Consider the following 20,942-nt stretch of genomic DNA (forward strand, 5'->3'; position numbering starts at 1 on the left):
GTCCTGACAAATTCCACCCACCACTTAACGTAAGATTATCCGCATCAGCCAAAACAACGAGCTACAGCAGTTATGTAAACAGATCTCCAAGATTTGCTTTCAAGCGAGGTGATTACACGGGCCTGTATCATTACTTGTCCACCGTTGACTGGTCACAGGTTACTGACAAACCAAATGTTGATGACCAGGTTGCTCAGTTTGCGGAGCTTGTACTGAGCAGCATGCGTAATTTTATTCCCCAATACACACATAAACAACGTAAATATCCCCACTGGTTCTCATCTGAACTTATCAGTGCACTGAAGCATAAAGATCGCGCACACAGGAAATCTAAATGTTCTCCATCGAGCGAGTGGAAGGAAGAGTTCAGCTTTTTTCGAACTCTCGCTAAACGCCTATATAAACGGGATCATAGTTCGTATATTGAATTCTTAGAAAAAAGCGCTTCTGACAGGCCAGCTGAGTTTTGGAAGTATGTACGTAAACGGTCCAGCAAAAGCGGAGAGTCTTTCAGACTACTAGACTCAAATGGGGTAGAAGTGCATGCCGTCGTTGACTGTTTTGCCGCACATTTCTCATCCGTTTATAAGGCCTCAGACTCTAGCACTGATATCAGACCGCCTAAGGCAGTTCGCTCACCCAGTGCTTTGTCGCTGGATGAAAATCTTATCTGCGAATGCATTAAGTGCTTAAAACCATCCTTATCATGTGGCCCAGATGGCATCCCCTCCGCCATACTAAAAGCTTATAGTAGTATATTTGTCCCAGTACTGACCAACGTTACTAGAACAAACTCAGTTTAAAAGCTCCGCCGGAGAGGCGGTCCGCGTGGCGGTCGTGAGAACTAGTGGCACTGCAGTCACGTCTAGCTCCCGCGGCTGGCGCTTGTTGTGATCGGCGCCGCTGATGTACGAGCGCACGTGGGTTACAGCGTCGTCTGCGCTTTGTTAGCTCGTCATTTTTGCGACTGTTCTTGACCAGGCTTAGCGTCTTGTACGAAGACACGTGCATGATGTACGAAGCGTAACGAGGGCGAACAGATTCACAGTGCGGTATGCCGACTTGCTTTGCGCCGGGCTGCGAGAGACACCGCAACGACGACTCCGCTTCACGATACTTCTTCGGACCTGCAAAAGACCCTACGCCATTCAAGCTTTGCATCGCAAAGATGGAAAGCTTACTGCGAAATGCAAGGTCTGTGACGTTCATTTTCAGAGTGACGATATTGTAAAGCACTATCGTCGTGTCGTTGCGGGACAAGAAGTTTTGATCCCAAGTAGAAAGTGGGAACTTGCGCCAGGTGCCGTGCCGCGCTTGTTCCCAGCATTTCCACCCCACATTTCAAAGCCATAATGTTCGGGGTTTAGGCGCAAATCCCCCCCAAAACGCACGGCGTCTCGCGAAAGCCCAGTGCCCAATTTGGAGGAGCCGCCAGAAATAGAACAGCAAAACGAAAGACATCGTCGGTTTGTGTTCCTTACTTTGTGGTGTGTGTGTTTTTAGCGCTGCATTATGTCATTCAGCAAGCCAACTCGCCCAACAGCACGTTCTTCTGCAGCAAAACGAAAGGCAGTCGATTACCTATATACGCTACCGAGACTGAGAGTTGCATCACACTAACATTCGATCAGTTGTCAGCTGTCGCTATGCCTTCAAAGCAGTGCATTTTCGAGAGATTTTACGACGAGGTATTGAACAAGATGTGCGGAATATTTTACACTCGCCGGCTCGGGAACGGGCTGCTCAGCGCAAAAATTTGACACGGTACACATAGAAAAGACGAGGACCAGCGCTGGTCCTCGTCTTTTCTATGTGTACCGTGTCAAATTTTTTGCGCAGAGCAGTTTAATAATGGAATACCAACTAGCCCAATCCCAAACTTTGCTTCGGGAACTGAGACTTACTTGAGCAAAAGGTAATTGTAGTTGACGAGCAGTTTAACTGCGTAGTAAACGGCTACAGCACGAAACGCAAACGGCTGTCGTACAGTGTAAGAAGTGCTGCGCGCATGGAACATCTGCTCGGTGAAGTTGAAAAACTGAAGTTGTGCGAAGGAGTCAATACTGACGACTCTTCTAGCGAAGCGCGAATAACTGCTCGGTGCTCACATCACGGCCAATCTGTTCGAATTGTTTAAGGCACCGTAGAAGGATGCGACGTAGAAAGACGAGACACCAAAAATAAAACTATCCGCTGAAAAAATTGCTCAGAGACGACATCTATTCGATGTAATCGCACACTGAGATTTCATTTACCGAGTTCTCGTAAAATTTTCCGATTTTGGGTCAGTATCCCTTTAACCGTCGCGAAAACGTGTCTTGTAAACATTGCAAAGCATTGGTGATGTTTTTCCAGAAAGTTTTTTTCAATAAATTGTAGAAACATGAGTACTGTTTTTCTAGAACGTTTTTGTATCTCGAGTAAGTACGCTTCTTTGTACACTATAAAGGCTTTCACAAACGTGTTCGGTTGTTCTTGGTCTAGATAAGACGGCAGCGGCTAAAATTGTGGTGGTAGTTATAAAAATTACTCGGAAAACCCTCATTCGCTTAGAAACTCCTATGCTTGGAAGTTAAGCGCAATGTAGACAGCTCAAATATTTTCACTGGGTCGTGACGTCGACGAAGGCAGCAGTCAGCAGGTCCGAGATGAAACTCTTTATTTGGCCGAACATGTGGCCGGGAAACCGAAAGTCAAACTACAGCAATACGCTGATAGCGGCGAACAGAGCGTCGATCAAGTGACCAGCGGTCAAGCGCGTCGGCTTTTATACAGGCGCTATCGAACTTTCCAGCGATATCGCTGGTGGCGGCGTTATCTCTCGACAAAGCTGGAACATTCGCGTACAGCGCGCAATCTTACCAAAACGATCTATTACAATCGCGAAGCTTCTCGAACACTGCTTCGCGGACAGCGTCGAGCGTTGATAACCGTCCTTGCTGGTCAAACCCGAATACATCAAAATAAAACAAGAAGTGGGCGTGGCAATATAGACCGAACATCGATTCTTAGCCTTGAACAACACACGCGGGCCAGTGCATACAGACGACCTTATGCATATCCACCTAAGTATCCACCTAACTAGTACAATAAGAAAGTTGCTGCGCTGCGGACCGCAGCCTTATGCCGTGCCAGCAGACGACGCGCCGATAGTAGCGCAAGACGGAACTGCAGCGCCGCTAGTTCTCGCGATCGCCGTTCGGACCACCCTCCTCCGCTGGCGGAGATACGGAGCTTTGAAACTGAGTTTGTTCTAGTAACGTTGGTACTGACTACGATATTTAATAACTGCCTGGACACTTCCACATTTCCTAGCATGTGGAAAACTGCTCGTGTTTTCCCAGTATTTAAGTCGGGCTCTAAAACAGATGTTTCTAATTATCGCCCGATTTCTCTACTATGTGCCACATCAAAGATCTTCGAGCTGGCTCTTCACAAAATATTGTCTTTTAGTGTTAAAAGCTCATTGATTCCTAATCAACATGGTTTTCTCGCTGGCCGCTCAACTACCACAAATCTTGCTAGTTTCATGACGCAGATCTCCACACCTATTTCTCAGAGAGGACAGGTTGACGTACTCTACTGTGACCTGAGCAAGGCTTTTGACGTAGTCAGCCACACACTGATTATGGTTAAACTTGCGCAATTTGATGTCGACTTGTCGGTTGTGAATCTCCTGCAGAGCTATCTGCTCAATAGATATTGTTATGTAGCGGTAAATGGCCAATCATCTTCTTTGTATAAAGTGACTAGTGGGGTCCCTCAAGGGTCAGTATTAGGCCCACTCCTATTTTTAATTTATGTTAATGATGTTTCTTTTGACATTCGTAATTCTTCTTTCCTCTTGTATGCCGATGACATCAAGATTTTTAAGGAAATTCATTCAGTTAACGACTGTCGCTTGCTGCAGTCAGATTTGCGCTCTTTTTCCGAATGGTGCAACGCTAATAACCTTTCTCTGAATGCCTCGAAGACAAAATTCATGTCTATCATTCGCAAAACATCTAGCGTGTCATTTCAATACTCTGTCAATTCTGTGCCCTTATGCAAGGTTTATGAGATCAGTGATCATGGTGTTGTTGTTGATAGCACGTTAAACTTTTCTGCTCACGCTAAGCGTGTTGCTTTGCGGGGTCTTCGCACCCTAGGCTGTGTTTGCAGATTGTCTAGAGAATTCCGTTCTTATTATTATTATTATTATTATTATTATTATTATTATTATTATTATTATTATTATTATTATTATGACGATGCATGTGATCTCGCTAGCCAACCACGTACACTCGCGGACTTACAGCTTTGCTGTTCGAAGGTTTTCCACGACGTGGAACTGGCCGCCGTTGTGACCACACTCATCGTGGATATCCTCTCGTCCTCCTACGCATTCTAAGCTGAAACGCTGTCTTTGTCCTTTCGCGCCCGCTTTCGTTGTCACCGTTTTTTGACCCCAGAGTAAGAGCGCACGTGCTCTATCGCAAGTGACTTACGGGGCGAGCTACATCGAAGCATTTTCCATTATTCAAGTAGGTCACTTCTCAATATAGCTGCATTGCAAAGAGATCAAAGCTGAGGCTTATTCTAGATGATTCGCATAATATTCTACCCTTGTTCATTGCTGATGTGAGCCTTGGCTCAATCATGTGAAAATACAACAGTTTGTGAAAGATTTAATTCGTGCAGTTAAAACGGGATCTAACGAAACCTGATTTTACGAAAATTCCGATCTAACGAAGAAATTTCCTTTCCCCGGCATGTCCTTAACTCGAATGAACAAAACTAAAGTGACAGCCAAACCCGATTTCTTTGAAGTTTTTCGTCAAATAAGTGAGTAAAAAAAAGTCTAATTTCTTTCTGATTTTTACACAGAGGAGTTTTGTGCGAGCCTGTGCTTTAACGCTATTACGATAAACCATCTAGGCACCCAGTCACAGCCCTATTTTTGATTCGTCGTTCATTGAAAGAAAAAGGTACATTAAAACTTAATTCGTATACTATAGATCGCCACGTTTAAGGAAAAAAAAAAAACAGGTCTCACCGAGATTTGAACTCGGATCGCTGGATTCAGAGTCCAGAGTGCTAACCGTTACACCATGAGACCGCATTCTTCCGACGCCGGGAATCGAACCCGGGCCTCCTGGGTGAAAGCCAGGTATCCTAGCCACTAGACCACGCTGGAGGTGAGTACCGGTTGCACATATGGGCTAAAGCTGGCGTCGTTATACACGTGGAAACAATGTTAAGTTGTCTCGCATTTGAAAATAAAAAACCAAGAAATAGCAAGATAAAAATTAATATCGCGTAGAACGACGCATGCGTTCGGAACAAAACCGGGAGGTGGCTTTCGATGAGGAAGACGAGCGACGTCCCTGGGATGCACTTATTATTATTAATTGTTTTTGAGGGTGTCCGTATGCAATCGTCCTTGTTTTTTTTTCCTTTTTTTTTAAACGTGGGAGGCTGAGCTCGCCTCAGAGGACCTGGACCAACAACGACGTCTCGTCGCCAGGGCCAAAGAGGCAGCGAATGCCAGAGGGTTCCTGGAATGAGGAGACCTTCCACCTAGGGTAGACGCGGGACTAGCACCGCGATACCATTTCGAACAATAAACGTCTATTCATCCTCCCTTTTTTATTTTCGCGTTGAAATCTTCCGCTAATTGAGCGCCCGATTCTTCGTTGCGCCTAATGGACGGTTTGCACCGTACATTAACACATAGATGGTTTGCTCGCATGTTAACATAGATAGATAGATAGATAGATAGATAGATAGATAGATAGATAGATAGATAGATAGATAGATAGATAGATAGATAGATAGATAGATAGATAGATAGATAGATAGATAGATAGATAGATAGATAGATAGATAGATAGATAGATAGATAGATAGATAGATAGATAGATAGGTTCTTTGCATTTAAAAAGCAAATGCTCTTGATAAGCCGAAACATCTGGCACGCTTCGACAATGGCAGACAATTGTGACTTTCTGATGATAATGATGATGATGATAAAATCTTTATTTGTAATAAAATTTTAGGGATTCCGGGTGAGTGAGGTGGCCGGAAGCACCTGGGCACCGGCGTCCTCAACGGCCTTTCTGCTTCATAGCGCCGAGCACGCGGGGTCGCGAGCCCCTCGCGAGAGAGGCGAGCGCGTGCCGAGCGACGTTGGCAAATTAAAGAAAAAGAAGACCAGCGTCCCCTCTTTTTTAAATTCCATCTTGTGAAATTTACTTGTAGCAAAGGCTTTGTTTCTTTCGACCAATTATGACTTCATAAGACTGTGAGATAATTGTCGTATACATATATTAAAACAGTGTAAAATGGCACATATAAAAAATAAGTACACGACGCTTCACTTATTCTTTATTTGGCATTTTGCTTTGGTTCCTTTTCTCGGCCGCTAAGAACCTGGCAACGACGACAAAGAAGCAAAAGAAGTCGTCGGCTCTGCACGTGCTCTTAGTGAGACGACTGTGCACGTGCCACCAAGCAGAACGTTCATCGAACGTCGTGGTTTCAGCTATAGGGACTGCCTTGTGTTCGTCCAAGTCGCTCCCCGTTCGCAGCCTGCCCAGTACGAAAGGAGTGCGAGGTAACGGCGTCGCGGATCGCCAGTCTGAACACGTGAATTTGGACCAGCTCTCCAACTTGCCATCGAGCTTCACTGGTTCGGTGAGATCGACTCCCGAGCAGCATCATTTTTACGAACCGGCTGCGAGATCGGTGGTACGTTCGACAACCCCAAGGAAGGAGCCATGGGCGCTTTCGTCTCCTGCTTCTGGCCACAGTGCGCAGATGGCGTCTTTGAGGCTCCTCGGATGCCCGTCTCAGACTACGTCCCGACGCACCGATGCGCTGCGTGCAACTTTGGGGAGATCGACATGCCGCCACGCGTGGAGGCATCAGCATCGTCACCCACGCCGCCAACCCCGCCTTCCCAGCCCCGGAACGCAACCAGGTCGAAGAGGGTGACCTTCAGAGATGAATGACAACTTAGACTGAATAGGAACGTGCTGTTCCTCTTGTGGCGAGAAAATCGCAGTAATAATGATTGTGCTTGCTCTCTTGTTTGCTCACACGTAACAAACGTTTCGGTGACTGCGAACCGTTTCTTATGCGCTGTTACTCGTTAAGTATAGTGACCGTATGCTTTAATGAACCGCAGCATAGTAGATTGTCGAAGTAGATAATATTGTTATCCTGACTTCCGGACACGTACATTGGTATTATGCCCTAACTCGTCTTTTAGCCGTTTGGCGTACCCCACCAGACTGCTGAAGTTTAAACCACTAGACGCCCGTTCTCTATAGTAATAATGCAGTGTATGTGATGCATTCTGCATTTAATTAAACAACCTTATATAATTTGATTTTCTTGCCCGGATCCGGCAACTTGCGTCACATGTTTATCGAATGTTACGGTCGGTAGTGGTCGGCGTCTTTTTGAATGCAGCCAAGATTCTGAAAATGTGGTTGTTCTTGTTTTACGTGAATAAACTGCGTGTGAATTCGGCAGCATGTCGGCTTTTTTTTTCTTTTTCCAAAGACTACATTCAGTGGTGCTGCTCCTAAACGGCCATCCATTAAAGCCATCAGCTTCAATTGCAGCGAAGCTGTCTTAGTCTGCCCTGAGCCGTCGTCGTAACAGTAGTAGCAGCAGTATAGTATACAGTAGTAGTAGTAGTCACGCAGGTCGCGTGACCAGAAAGGGAGTTAATGATGATGATTAGAGGCGTGCATTCCCGCCTTCATCATCATCACCATCATCATCATCATCATCATAATTATTATTATTATTATTATTATTATTATTATTATTATTATTATTATTATTATTATTATTATTATTATTATTATTATTATTATTATTATGACGATGCATGTGATCTCGCTAGCCAACCACATACACTCGCGGGCTTACAGCTTTGCTGTTCGAAGGTTTTCCACGACGTGGAACTGGCCGCCGTTGTGACCACACTCATCGTGGATATCCTCTCGTCCTCCTACGCATTCTAAGCTGAAACGCTGTCTTTGTCCTTTCGCGCCCGCTTTCGTTGTCACCGTTTTTTGACCCCAGAGTAAGAGCGCACGTGCTCTATCGCAAGTGACTTACGGGGCGAGCTACATCGAAGCATTTTCCATTATTCAAGTAGGTCACTTCTCAATATAGCTGCATTGCAAATAGATCAAAGCTGAGGCTTATTCTAGATGATTCGCATAATATTCTCCCCTTGTTCATTGCTGATGTGAGCCTTGGCTCAATCATGTGAAAATACAACAGTTTGTGAAAGATTTAATTCGTGCAGTTAAAACTGGATCTAACGAAACCTGATTTTACGAAAATTCCGATCTAACGAAGAAATTTCCTTTCCCCGGCATGTCCTTAACTCGAATGAACAAAACTAAAGTGACAGCCAAACCCGATTTCTTCGAAGTTTTTCGTCAAATAAGTGAGTAAAAAAAAGTCTAATTTCATTCTGATTTTTGCACAGAGGAGTTTTGTGCGAGCCTGTGCTTTAACGCTATTACGATAAACCATCTAGGCACCCAGTCACAGCCCTATTTTTGATTCGTCGTTCATTGAAAGAAAAAGGTACATTAAAACTTAATTCGTATACTATAGATCGCCACGTTTAAGGAAAAAAAAAACAGGTCTCACCGAGATTTGAACTCGGATCGCTGGATTCAGAGTCCAGAGTGCTAACCGTTACACCATGAGACCGCATTCTTCCGACGCCGGGAATCGAACCCGGGCCTCCTGGGTGAAAGCCAGGTATCCTAGCCACTAGACCACGCCGGAGGTGAGTACCGATTGCACATATGGGCTAAAGGTGGCGTCGTTATACACGTGGAAACAATGTTAAGTTGTCTCGCATTTGAAAATAAGAAACGAAGAAATAGCAAGATAAAAATTAATATCGCGTAGAACGACGCATGCGTTCGGAACAAAACCGGAAGGTGGCTTTCGATGAGGAAGACGAGCGACATCCCTTGGATGCACTTATTATTATTAATTGTCTTTGAGGGTGTCCGTATGCAATCGTCCTTGTTTTTTTTTTCCTTTTTTTCTGAACGTGGGAGGCTGAGCTCGCCTCAGAGGACCTGGACCAACAACGACGTCTCGTCGCCAGGGCCAAAGAGGCAGCGAATGCCAGAGGGTTCCTGGAATGAGGAGACCTTCCACCTAGGGTAGACGCGGGACTAGCACCGCGATACCATTTCGAACAATAAACGTCTATTCATCCTCCCTTTTTTATTTTCGCGTTGAAATCTTCCGCTAATTGAGCGCCCGATTCTTCGTTGCGCCTAATGGACGGTTTGCACCGTACATTAACACATAGATGGTTTGCTCGCATGTTAACATAGATAGATAGATAGATAGATAGATAGATAGATAGATAGATAGATAGATAGATAGATAGATAGATAGATAGATAGATAGATAGATAGATAGATAGATAGATAGATAGATAGATAGATAGATAGATAGATAGATAGATAGATAGATAGATAGATAGATAGGTTCTTTGCATTTAAAAAGCAAATGCTCTTGATAAGCCGAAACATCTGGCACGCTTCGACAATGGCAGACAATTGTGACTTTCTGATGATAATGATGATGATGATAAAATCTTTATTTGTAATAAAATTTTAGGGATTCCGGGTGAGTGAGGTGGCCGGAAGCACCTGGGCACCGGCGTCCTCAACGGCCTTTCTGCTTCATAGCGCCGAGCACGCGGGGTCGCGAGCCCCTCGCGAGAGAGGCGAGCGCGTGCCGAGCGACGTTGGCAAATTAAAGAAAAAGAAGACCAGCGTCCCCTCTTTTTAAATTCCATCTTGTGAAATTTACTTGTAGCAAAGGCTTTGTTTCTTTCGACCAATTATGACTTCATAAGACTGTGAGATAATTGTCGTATACATATATTAAAACAGTGTAAAATGGCACATAGAAAAAATAAGTACACGACGCTTCACTTATTCTTTATTTGGCATTTTGCTTTGGTTCCTTTTCTCGGCCGCTAAGAACCTGGCAACGACGACAAAGAAGCAAAAGAAGTCGTCGGCTCTGCACGTGCTCTTAGTGAGACGACTGTGCACGTGCCACCAAGCAGAACGTTCATCGAACGTCATGGTTTCAGCTATAGGGACTGCCTTGTGTTCGTCCAAGTCGCTCCCCGTTCGCAGCCTGCCCAGTACGAAAGGAGTGCGAGGTAACGGCGTCGCGGATCGCCAGTCTGAACACGTGAATTTGGACCAGCTCTCCAACTTGCCATCGAGCTTCACTGGTTCGGTGAGATCGACTCCCGAGCAGCATCATTTTTACGAACCGGCTGCGAGATCGGTGGTACGTTCGACAACCCCAAGGAAGGAGCCATGGGCGCTTTCGTCTCCTGCTTCTGGCCACAGTGCGCAGATGGCGTCTTTGAGGCTCCTCGGATGCCCGTCTCAGACTACGTCCCGACGCACCGATGCGCTGCGTGCAACTTTGGGGAGATCGACATGCCGCCACGCGTGGAGGCATCAGCATCGTCACCCACGCCGCCAACCCCGCCTTCCCAGCCCCGGAACGCAACCAGGTCGAAGAGGGTGACCTTCAGAGATGAATGACAACTTAGACTGAATAGGAACGTGCTGTTCCTCTTGTGGCGAGAAAATCGCAGTAATAATGATTGTGCTTGCTCTCTTGTTTGCTCACACGTAACAAACGTTTCGGTGACTGCGAACCGTTTTTTATGCGCTGTTACTCGTTAACTATAGTGACCGTATGCTTTAATGAACCGCAGCATAGTAGATTGTCGAAGTAGATAATATTGTTATCCTGACTTCCGGACACGTACATTGGTATTATGCCCTAACTCGTCTTTTAGCCGTTTGGCGTACCCCACCAGACTGCTGAAGTTTAAACCACTAGACGCCCGTTCTCTATAGTAATAATGCAGTGTATGTGATGCATTCTGCATTTAATTAAACAACCTTATATAATTTGATTTTCTTGCCCGGATCCGGCAACTTGCGTCACATGTTTATCGAATGTTACGGTCGGTAGTGGTCGGCGTCTTTTTGAATGCAGCCAAGATTCTGAAAATGTGGTTGTTCTGGTTTTACGTGAATAAACTGCGTGTGAATTCGGCAGCATGTCGGCTTTTTTTTTCTTTTTCCAAAGACTACATTCAGTGGTGCTGCTCCTAAACGGCCATCCATTAAAGCCATCAGCTTCAATTGCAGCGAAGCTGTCTTAGTCTGCCCTGAGCCGTCGTCGTAACAGTAGTAGCAGCAGTATAGTATACAGTAGTAGTAGTAGTCACGCAGGTCGCGTGACCAGAAAGGGAGTTAATGATGATGATTAGAGGCGTGCATTCCCGCCTTCATCATCATCACCATCATCATCATCATCATCATTATTATTATTATTATTATTATTATTATTATTATTATTATTATTATTATTATTATTATTATTATTATTATTATTATTATTATTATTATTATTATTATTATGACGATGCATGTGATCTCGCTAGCCAACCACATACACTCGCGGGCTTACAGCTTTGCTGTTCGAAGGTTTTCCACGACGTGGAACTGGCCGCCGTTGTGACCACACTCATCGTGGATATCCTCTCGCCCTCCTACGCATTCTAAGCTGAAACGCTGTCTTTGTCCTTTCGCGCCCGCTTTCGTTGTCACCGTTTTTTGACCCCAGAGTAAGAGCGCACGTGCTCTATCGCAAGTGACTTACGGGGCGAGCTACATCGAAGCATTTTCCATTATTCAAGTAGGTCACTTCTCAATATAGCTGCATTGCAAATAGATCAAAGCTGAGGCTTATTCTAGATGATTCGCATAATATTCTCCCCTTGTTCATTGCTGATGTGAGCCTTGGCTCAATCATGTGAAAATACAACAGTTTGTGAAAGATTTAATTCGTGCAGTTAAAACTGGATCTAACGAAACCTGATTTTACGAAAATTCCGATCTAACGAAGAAATTTCCTTTCCCCGGCATGTCCTTAACTCGAATGAACAAAACTAAAGTGACAGCCAAACCCGATTTCTTCGAAGTTTTTCGTCAAATAAGTGAGTAAAAAAAAGTCTAATTTCTTTCTGATTTTTACACAGAGGAGTTTTGTGCGAGCCTGTGCTTTAACGCTATTACGATAAACCATCTAGGCACCCAGTCACAGCCCTATTTTTGATTCGCCGTTCATTGAAAGAAAAAGGTACATTAAAATTAAATCGTATACTGTAGATCGCCACGTTTAAGGAAGAAAAAAACAGGTCTCACCGAGATTTGAACTCGGATCGCTGGATTCAGAGTCCAGAGTGCTAACCGTTACACCTTGAGACCGCATTCTTCCGACGCCGGGAATCGAACCCGGGCCTCCTGGGTGAAAGCCAGGTATCCTAGCCACTAGACCACGCCGGAGGTGTGTACCGATTGCACATATGGGTAAAGCTGGCGTCGTTATACACGTGGAAACAATGTTAAGTTGTCTCGCATTTGAAAATAAGAAACGAAGAAATAGCAAGATAAAAATTAATATCGCGTAGAACGACGCATGCGTTCGGAACAAAACCGGGAGGTGGCGTTCGATGAGGAAGACGAGCGACATCCCTGGGATGCACTTATTATTATTAATTGTTTTCGAGGGTGTCCGTATGCAATCGTCCTTGTTTTTTTTTTTCCTTTTTTTTAAACGTGGGAGGCTGAGCTCGCCTCAGAGGACCTGGACCAACAACGACGTCTCGTCGCCAGGGCCAAAGAGGCAGCGAATGCCAGAGGGTTCCTGGAATGAGGAGACCTTCCACATAGGGTAGACGCGGGACTAGCACCGCGATACCATTTCGAACAATAAACGTCTATTCATCCTTCCTTTTTTATTTTCGCGTTGAAATCTTCCGCTAATTGAGCGCCCAATTCTTCGTTGCGCCTAATGGACGGTTTGCACCGTACATTAACACATAGATGGTTTGCTCGCATGTTAACATAGATAGATAGATAGATAGATAGATAGATAGATAGATAGATAGATAGATAGATAGATAGATAGATAGATAGATAGATAGATAGATAGATAGATAGATAGATAGATAGATAGATAGATAGATAGATAGATAGATAGATAGATAGATAGATAGATAGATAGATAGATAGATAGATAGATAGATAGATAGATAGGTTCGCCAAAAATGCATGACATTTAAAAACTTACGCTGTACACGCAAAGCACCCTAGCAGTTGAGCGGGAGCTATTCCGTGAGGGAACAGCAGCAGCAGCCACAGTCAGCAAAACGCAGACCCCCAGGTTGGCTTAAAATGCTCCCGATACGACGGAGCATCTGGCACGCTTCGACAACGACAAATGCAACTGTGTGTTGGTAATGATGATGATGATAACATCTTTACTTGTAATAAAATTTTAGGAATACCTGCTGACTTTGATGGCCAGAAGCCCCTGGCCGCCTGCAGCCTCAGCCGCTTTTCTGTTTGATTGCGCCGAGCGCGAACCTCGCGAGCACCGAGCGCGAGAGACGTGCGCGTGCAATGCGACGTTGGCAATGAAAGAAAAAGAAGACTGGCGTCACATAAAAAAAATTCATCGAGCCACATTTACTTTTACCAATTATATGACTTCATAAACCTGGAGGCGATTGTCGTATGTATATATTAAAACAGTGTAAAAGGGCGTATAGCAAAGAAAATACACAACGCTTCACTTATTGTTTATTTGGCACTTTGCTTTGGTTGCTTTTTTCGGCGCTGAAAACCTGGCGACGAAGACGAAGAAGCAAATGAAGTCGTCGGCTCTGCACGTGCTCTTAGTGAGAGGACTCTGCACGCGCCACTAAGAAGATCGTTCATCGAACGTCGTGGTTTCAGCTAGGGACTGCCTTGTGTTCGTCCAAGTCGCTCGCCGTTCGCAACCTGCCCAGTACGAAAGGAGTGCGAGGCAACGGAATCGTGGACCACCAGTGTGAACAGGTGAAGTTGGACGAGCTCTCCAACTTGCCATCAATCTTCACTCGTTGGGTGAGTTGGACGGCCAAACAGCATCATTTGCACGAACCGGCTGCATGCGAGACCTTTGGTGTGTTTGACACCGCCAAGGAAGGAGCCATGGGCGCTTTCATCTCCTGCTTCTGGCCCCAGTGCGCAGATGGCGTGTCTGAGGCTCCTCGGATGCCCGTCTCAGACTACGTCCCGACGCACCGATGCGCTGCGTGCAACTTTGGGGAGATCGACATGCCGCCACGTGTGGAGCAATCCGCGTCGTCACCCATGCCGCCAACCCCGCCTCCCCAGCCCCGGTACGCCACCAGGTCGACGAGGGTGACCTTCAGCCATGAATGACAACTTGGACTGAATAGCAACGTGCTGTTACTCTTGTGGCGAGAAAATCGCAGCAATAATGATAGTTCTTGCACTCTGGTTTGCTCATACGAGTCCTTTCAGTGACTGCCAACCTGATTTTCTGCGCTGTTGCTCGTTACGTATAATGACCGGGTGCTTTACTGAACCGCAGAAGTCGGTCGTCGATAAAGAAAATACTCACCTCCGGACGCGTACTTTGGTATTATACCCTAACTGATTTTTTACTCCATTGGCATCCCCGAGACGACTGCTGAAGTTTAAACAATTTAAACCCCTCCAAGTCCGTTCTTTACAGCAATAGTGTAGTGCGTATACTGCATTCTACACTTACTTAAACGGTCTTATACGCTTTGATTTTCTTGCTGGTGTCAGGCGAATTGTCGTGATTCGTTCGTCGAACGTTATGTAATCAGCAGTAGTGGTCATCGTCTTTTCTGAATGTAGCCAGCGTTCTGAACCTGTGGTTTGCTTTTGTTTTACGTGAATAAATGGCGAGTAAGTTCGGCAGCATGTCGGCTTCTTTATTTTTTTTTCCCAAAGACTAGAGGCGTACATACCTGCCGTTTCACCCAAAATTAAGCATAATATAGTCTGTCGAATGGCGGCAGTTAAAAAACTCATCTCATCCGAGTCCAGCTCTCATGCACCAAATACACCCAGATATATACGCGACAGGCGATTGCAGACGTTGCAACTCTATAGAGCCACCCTATAGCATATTCGATGGCAAAGTCCAGATATAATAATCAATAAATGATGCAGCCTCAAACAGCGATCGCCTCCGCGCGCACTGGGAGTCTGCGTTGCTCGCCTCGGGCCTGGGACACCAACTCTGGGCCATCCAGTGAAGTAGGTGCCGGGTCCCGGATGAAGTAGGGGAAGTAGGTGTTTTGGTGAAGTAGGTGTTTTTAGCAAAAATAAATAACGAAAATAGGTGTTTTTCTCAAATAGTCAAAGTTCTCAGCAAGTGCCCCCCCCCCCCCCCGAAAAAAATTCCTGGCTACGGGCCTGCACTCAGCTGGTGTAATTCTACTTTTCTTTCTGAGTGGAGATAAGCGGAGGGGGCGGGTCCAGGGAGATGGCTTCGTAGTCGGATACTGGACGGGCGTCCTAGCGCATCGTTTAATTTATCGGAATAAGTGCAATGTCTCGTGAACAGGGCCAAGTTGTCAGCTCAGGCAGACGGCATCCTAGACTATATAGGGCGCCGCCCACCTCGGCGGACTCTGCCGTCGGCGCTCTCTCTCTCTCTCTCAAAATAAAAGTTATTCCTTCCTTCCAGCCTATATGGCACACAGAAATTTCGGAGGGGGAAGAGGAGAGCATCTGCACGGTGTGCCCTCCACCCCTGCATGCGCCCTGAGTGATGCATGTCCATCCAACACTTGACATGACAAGAGGGGAGTATTACCTGATCCCCTCCCGTTTTTAAGAGATGCGAACGATTGTTTCAACGTTCACTATGAAGAATGTTCGATTCATTCAACGACTGTTGAGTTGCTTAATTGTGACGTCGCCACCGATCGCTTTCTTTTGCTCTAATTTGCCGTTCCTGCATCATTCATTTGTCACCTTGGTAGCGCTGCCGCATAACAATGACTTAGGTGTACAAACCTCACATATGAAATTAGCATTACCCGCAGAAACAAAAAAGGCAACAAAATAAGTGGACGTGTCCATGAATTCCTCTTTCGTTGAAAGAAAAACGATTTAACGAAAATTAAAACTTAATTCGCACTATATTGCCACGCTTATAAAAAAAAAGCAGGTCTCACCGAGATTTGAACTCGGATCGCTGGATTCAGAGTCCAGAGTGCTAACCGTTACACCATGAGACCGCATTCTTCCGACGCCGGGAATCGGACCCGGGCCTCCTGGGTGAAAGCCAGGTATCCTAGCCACTAGACCACGCCGGAGGTGAGTACCGATTGCACATATGGGCTAAAGCTGGCGTCGTTACACAGTGGAAACAATGTTAAGTTGTCTCGCATTTGAAAATAAGAAACGAAGAAATAGCAAGATAAAAATTAATATGGCGTAGAACGACGCATGCGTTCGGAACAAAACCGGGAGGTGGCTTTCGATGAGGAAGACGAGCGACATCCCTGGGATGCACTTATTATTATTGTTTTTGAGGGTGTCCGTATGCAATCGTGCCTTGTTTTTTTTTTTCCTTTTTTTTTAAACGTGGGAGGCTGAGCTCGCCTCAGAGGACCTGGACCAACAACGACGTCTCGTCGCCAGGGCCAAAGAGGCAGCGAATGCCAGAGGGTTCCTGGAATGAGGAGACCTTCCACATAGGGTAGACGCGGGACTAGCACCGCGATACCATTTCGAACAATAAACGTCTATTCATCCTCCCTTTTTTATTTTCGCGTTGAAATCTTCCGCTAATTGAGCGCCCGATTCTTCGTTGCGCCTAATGGACGGTTTGCACCGTACATTAACACATAGATGGTTTGCTCGCATGTTAACATAGATAGATAGATAGATAGATAGATAGATAGATAGATAGATAGATAGATAGATAGATAGATAGATAGATAGATAGATAGATAGATAGATAGATAGATAGATAGATAGATAGATAGATAGATAGATAGATAGATAGATAGATAGCCAGGTTCTTTGCATTTAAAAAGCAAATGCTCTTGATAAGCCGGAACATCCGGCACGCTTCGACAATGGCAGACAATTGTGACTTTCTGATGATAATGATGATGATGATAAAATCTTTATTTGTAATAAAATTTTAGGGATTCCGGGTGAGTGAGGTGGCCGGAAGCACCTGGGCACCGGCGTCCTCAACGGCCTTTCTGCTTCATAGCGCCGAGCACGCGGGGCTCGCGAGCCCCTCGCGAGAGAGGCGAGCGCGTGCCGAGCGACGTTGGCAAATTAAAGAAAAAGAAGACCAGCGTCCCTTCTTTTTTAAATTCCATCTTGTGAAATTTACTTGTAGCAAAGGCTTTGTTTCTTTCGACCAATTATGACTTCATAAGACTGTGAGATAATTGTCGTATACATATATTAAAACAGTGTAAAATGGCACATAGAAAAAATAAGTACACGACGCTTCACTTATTCTTTATTTGGCATTTTGCTTTGGTTCCTTTTCTCGGCCGCTGAGAACCTCGCAACGACGACAAAGAAGCAAAAGAAGTCGTCGGCTCTGCACGTGCTCTTAGTGAGACGACTGTGCACGTGCCACCAAGCAGAACGTTCATCGAACGTCGTGGTTTCAGCTATAGGGACTGCCTTGTGTTCGTCCAAGTCGCTCCTCGTTCGCAGCCTGCCCAGTACGAAAGGAGTGCGAGGTAACGGCGTCGCGGATCGCCAGTCTGAACACGTGAATTTGGACCAGCTCTCCAACTTGCCATCGAGCTTCACTGGTTCGGTGAGATCGACTCCCGAGCAGCATCATTTTTACGAACCGGCTGCGAGATCGGTGGTACGTTCGACAACCCCAAGGAAGGAGCCATGGGCGCTTTCGTCTCCTGCTTCTGGCCACAGTACGCAGATGGCGTCTTTGAGGCTCCTCGGATGCCCGTCTCAGACTACGTCCCGACGCACCGATGCGCTGCGTGCAACTTTGGGGAGATCGACATGCCGCCACGCGTTGAGGCATCAGCATCGCCACCCACGCCGCCAGCCCCGCCTTCCCAGCCCCGGAACGCAACCAGGTCGAAGAGGGTGACCTTCAGAGATGAATGACAACTTAGACTGAATAGGAACGTGCTGTTCCTCTTGTGGCGAGAAAATCGCAGTAATAATGATTGTGCTTGCTCTCTGGTTTGCTCACACGTAACAAACGTTTCAGTGACTGCGAACCGTTTTTTATGCGCTGTTACTCGTTAAGTATAGTGACCGTATGCTTTAATGAACAGCAGCATAGTAGATTGTCGAAGTAGATAATATTGTTATCCTGACTTCCGGACACCGTACATTGGTATTATGCCCTAACTCGTCTTTTAGCCGATTGGCGTACCCCACCAGACTGCTGAAGTTTAAACCACTAGACGCCCGTTCTCTATAGTAATAATGCAGTGTATATGATGCATTCTGCATTTAATAAAACAACCTTATATAATTTGATTTTCTTGCTCGGATCCGGCAACTTGCGTCACATGTTTATCGAATGTTACGGTCGGTAGTGGTCGGCGTCTTTTTGAATGCAGCCAAGATTCTGAACATATGGTTGTTCTTGTTTTACGTGAATAAACTGCGTGTGAATTCGGCAGCATGTCGGCTTTTTTTTTCTTTTTCCAAAGACTACATTCAGTGGTGCTGCTCCTAAACGGCCATCCATTAAAGCCATCAGCTTCAATTGCAGCGAAGCTGTCTTATTCTGCCTTGAGCCGTCGTCGTAACAGTAGTAGCAGCAGTATAGTATACAGTAGTAGTAGTAGTCACGCAGGTCGCTTGACCAGAAAGGGAGTGAATGATGATGATTAGAGGCGTGCATTCCCGCCTTCTTCATCATCATCATCATCATCATCATCATCATTATTATTATTATTATTATTATTATTATTATTATTATTATTATTATTATTATTATTATTATTATTATTATTATTATTATTATTATTTCTCTTATTTCTTTACAAGCTAGTCCACGGTATCATATCCTGCCCTGTACTTCTCAATTGTGTAAATTTTCGAATTCCGCGTAAGTTAACCAGAGAGAACAGACCGTTTCATGTACCCGCCTGCTTCTTCCAACACTCTACCGTTCACAGAATACAAAGTCTCTATAATGTTAATTTTCTTGATCTTGACGTTTTTCACAGCCCACAATCATTGTTTTTATCCGAGCTTTGCACTGTTTTGACATAGTGTGGCACAATGTACAAAGTCTTCCCTTCTCAGTCTTTCCACATAGTTGTGCATATGGAATCTAATTTTTTATGCCCCGTCAATATTTCTCGTGTTGTCTTATTTTACTCCTCCCCTTTTGTGTTCATTTCTCTTTGTCTACGTGTTTTTGCTCTTTTTATTTCTGAAAACTGTCTGTATTGTATTGTTTATTTTTATTGTTTTTTTTTTGTGTGCGCCAGCACAAAGACCTTAGGGTTGTTCCTGGGCACGTTAAATAAATCATTGATTGATTGATTGATTGATTGATTGATTGATTGATTATTATTATTATTATTATTATTATTATTATTATTATTATTATTATTATTATTATTATTATTATTATTATTATTATTATTATTATTATTATTATTATTATTATTATGACGATGCATGTGATCTCGCTAGCCAACCACATACACTCGCGGGCTTACAGCTTTGCTGTTCGAAGGTTTTCCACGACGTGGAACTGGCCGCCGTTGTGACCACACTCATCGTGGATATCCTCTCGCCCTCCTACGCATTCTAAGCTGAAACGCTGTCTTTGTCCTTTCGCGCCCGCTTTCGTTGTCATCGTTTTTTGACCCCAGAGTAAGAGCGCACGTGCTCTATCGCAAGTGACTTACGGGGCGAGCTACATCGAAGCATTTTCCATTATTCAAGTAGGTCACTTCTCAATATAGCTGCATTGCAAATAGATCAAAGCTGAGGCTTATTCTAGATGATTCGCATAATATTCTCCCCTTGTTCATTGCTGATGTGAGCCTTGGCTCAATCATGTGAAAATACAGCAGTTTGTGAAAGATTTAATTCGTGCAGTTAAAACTGGATCTAACGAAACCTGATTTTACGAAAATTCCGATCTAACGAAGAAATTTCCTTTCCCCGGCATGTCCTTAACTCGAATGAACAAAACTAAAGTGACAGCCAAACCCGATTTCTTCGAAGTTTTTCTTCAAATAAGTGAGTAAAAAAAAGCCTAATTTCTTTCTGATTTTTACACAGAGGAGTTTTGTGCGAGCCTGTGCTTTAACGCTATTACGATAAACCATCTAGGCACCCAGTCACAGCCCTATTTTTGATTCGTCGTTCATTGAAAGAAAAAGGTACATTAAAACTTAATTCGTATACTATAGATCGCCACGTTTAAGGAAAAAAAAAACAGGTCTCACCGAGATTTGAACTCGGATCGCTGGATTCAGAGTCCAGAGTGCTAACCGTTACACCATGAGACCGCATTCTTCCGACGCCGGGAATCGAACCCGGGCCTCCTGGGTGAGAGCCAGGTATCCTAGCCACTCGACCACGCCGGAGGTGAGTACCGATTGCACATATGGGCTAAAGCTGGCGTCGTTACACACATGAAAAAAAAATGTATGTTGCCCTGTCTCGCATTTAAAAATTTAAAAACTCAGCGAAGTAGAAAGAGAAAAATTAATATCACGTAGAAAGACTCATGCGTTCGGAACAAAACAGGGGTGTGGCTTTCGAAGAAGACGACGACGACCAACATCGCTGCGATGCACGTATTATTAATAATTGTTTTTGAGGGTGTTCCTATCCAATCCCCTTTATTTGTTTCTTTTTTTGTTTTTTGTTTGTTTGTTTGTTTGTTTGTTTGTTTGTTTGTTTGGTCGTTCGTTTGTTTGTTTGTTCGTTTGTTTGTTTGTTTTCACGTTCAATTCCTCTGACAGCTGAATTTCCCGATTC

At 44.8% G+C, this 20,942-nt stretch overlaps 1 long non-coding RNA gene and 10 other non-coding genes across 11 annotated transcripts; 1 reads left to right on the plus strand and 10 right to left on the minus strand.

Moving 5' to 3' along the window:
• Positions 1–5,026: 5,026 nt before the first annotated feature.
• Trnaq-cug (transfer RNA glutamine (anticodon CUG)) lies at positions 5,027–5,098 on the minus strand. Its single transcript has one exon. It is a non-coding gene; the product is annotated as a tRNA-Gln (tRNA).
• A 6-nt stretch (positions 5,099–5,104) lies between these two features.
• On the minus strand, positions 5,105–5,176 carry Trnae-uuc (transfer RNA glutamic acid (anticodon UUC)). Its single transcript has one exon. It is a non-coding gene; the product is annotated as a tRNA-Glu (tRNA).
• A 3,230-nt stretch (positions 5,177–8,406) lies between these two features.
• LOC119386594 (uncharacterized) lies at positions 8,407–20,526 on the plus strand. The gene is made up of 3 exons (XR_007416310.1): positions 8,407–8,452; positions 12,038–12,079; positions 20,369–20,526. It is a non-coding gene; the product is annotated as an uncharacterized LOC119386594 (long non-coding RNA).
• On the minus strand, positions 8,653–8,724 carry Trnaq-cug (transfer RNA glutamine (anticodon CUG)). Its single transcript has one exon. It is a non-coding gene; the product is annotated as a tRNA-Gln (tRNA).
• Trnae-uuc (transfer RNA glutamic acid (anticodon UUC)) lies at positions 8,731–8,802 on the minus strand. The gene has a single exon. It is a non-coding gene; the product is annotated as a tRNA-Glu (tRNA).
• Trnaq-cug (transfer RNA glutamine (anticodon CUG)) lies at positions 12,279–12,350 on the minus strand. The gene has a single exon. It is a non-coding gene; the product is annotated as a tRNA-Gln (tRNA).
• Trnae-uuc (transfer RNA glutamic acid (anticodon UUC)) lies at positions 12,357–12,428 on the minus strand. The gene has a single exon. It is a non-coding gene; the product is annotated as a tRNA-Glu (tRNA).
• On the minus strand, positions 16,142–16,213 carry Trnaq-cug (transfer RNA glutamine (anticodon CUG)). The gene has a single exon. It is a non-coding gene; the product is annotated as a tRNA-Gln (tRNA).
• Positions 16,220–16,291, minus strand: Trnae-uuc (transfer RNA glutamic acid (anticodon UUC)). The gene has a single exon. It is a non-coding gene; the product is annotated as a tRNA-Glu (tRNA).
• Trnaq-cug (transfer RNA glutamine (anticodon CUG)) lies at positions 20,396–20,467 on the minus strand. Its single transcript has one exon. It is a non-coding gene; the product is annotated as a tRNA-Gln (tRNA).
• Trnae-cuc (transfer RNA glutamic acid (anticodon CUC)) lies at positions 20,474–20,545 on the minus strand. Its single transcript has one exon. It is a non-coding gene; the product is annotated as a tRNA-Glu (tRNA).
• Between the last annotated feature and the right edge of the window lie 397 nt (positions 20,546–20,942).

The sequence above is a fragment of the Rhipicephalus sanguineus genome, chromosome 1, assembly GCF_013339695.2.
Source record: "Rhipicephalus sanguineus isolate Rsan-2018 chromosome 1, BIME_Rsan_1.4, whole genome shotgun sequence".
Taxonomy (NCBI): Eukaryota; Metazoa; Arthropoda; class Arachnida; order Ixodida; family Ixodidae; genus Rhipicephalus; species Rhipicephalus sanguineus.